Source organism: Chinchilla lanigera, unplaced genomic scaffold (genome assembly GCF_000276665.1).
Source record: "Chinchilla lanigera isolate Chin_1 unplaced genomic scaffold, ChiLan1.0 scaffold00019, whole genome shotgun sequence".
Lineage (NCBI taxonomy): Eukaryota > Metazoa > Chordata > Mammalia > Rodentia > Chinchillidae > Chinchilla > Chinchilla lanigera.
This window is the reverse complement of record NW_004955420.1, coordinates 422402-423257: the sequence shown is the minus strand read 5'-3', so window position 1 is coordinate 423257 and position 856 is coordinate 422402.

Genomic DNA, 856 nt, shown 5'->3' with positions numbered 1-856 from the left:
GCAGCGGCCGTCCCTACCGCCGCCCAGGCCCAGCCCGCCTCCCGCCGCGGCCCCGCCCACCTCGCTTGCTCCCGAGGCCCACATTCCAGGGTAGGGCGGGCGCTACCTTCCAGCCGGCTCCAGGAGCCGGAGCCGGGCGGCACCATCCTTCCGGGGTGGAGGCGGGCAGGAGCGGAGAGTGAACCGCTCATTCGAACACCACGTACGTCCGCGGTCGGGCTTTTCATTGCAGTTGTGATAGGAAATTCACGAATATATTTCTGTAGAAGCCCTCTCCCTGCAGGAAAAATGGGAGGGGACAGATGCAGTGGCGTCTCACCCCAGTTCCCAACTTGGCCGCGTCCGCGGTCGGCCGACTTGGCACGCGGGTTAGATTTGCTGTGCGGGATTCTGGGATCTGGAGTCCGGTGGGATTCTGGGACTTGTTCTTACGTGCGCGGCGCCGCGCCTTCTCGCTGAGAGTCTGACTGTACAGCGCTTCCCGGGAACTGTGGGCGTGGATCTGAGGGAGCTGCAAGTCGCTAGGCTCTGTCACTACCTGGACGGTTCGCTGATTAAGTCTCCTTATCAGTTGCATGTATTATCTTCTTGAGAACAAGATTTGGTTACCTGTTCTGTACAGCCTTTTATAAAAAAATTTAGTAATATATGTGGCAAATGTATCAATGGATGTGAAAAAAAATGGAGAGATTTACCTCGAAGATATGGTGGAAGACAAACTTTCTTTCAGGGCCTCCACATGGAGACCCTAGTATATTGCCATTGCGTGGAACACAATGAATACTTACCCAGTCAACCAACCAGTTAACCAATCTATTAGCAATTATTTTATTGACACCGGCTAACCAAGGATTAG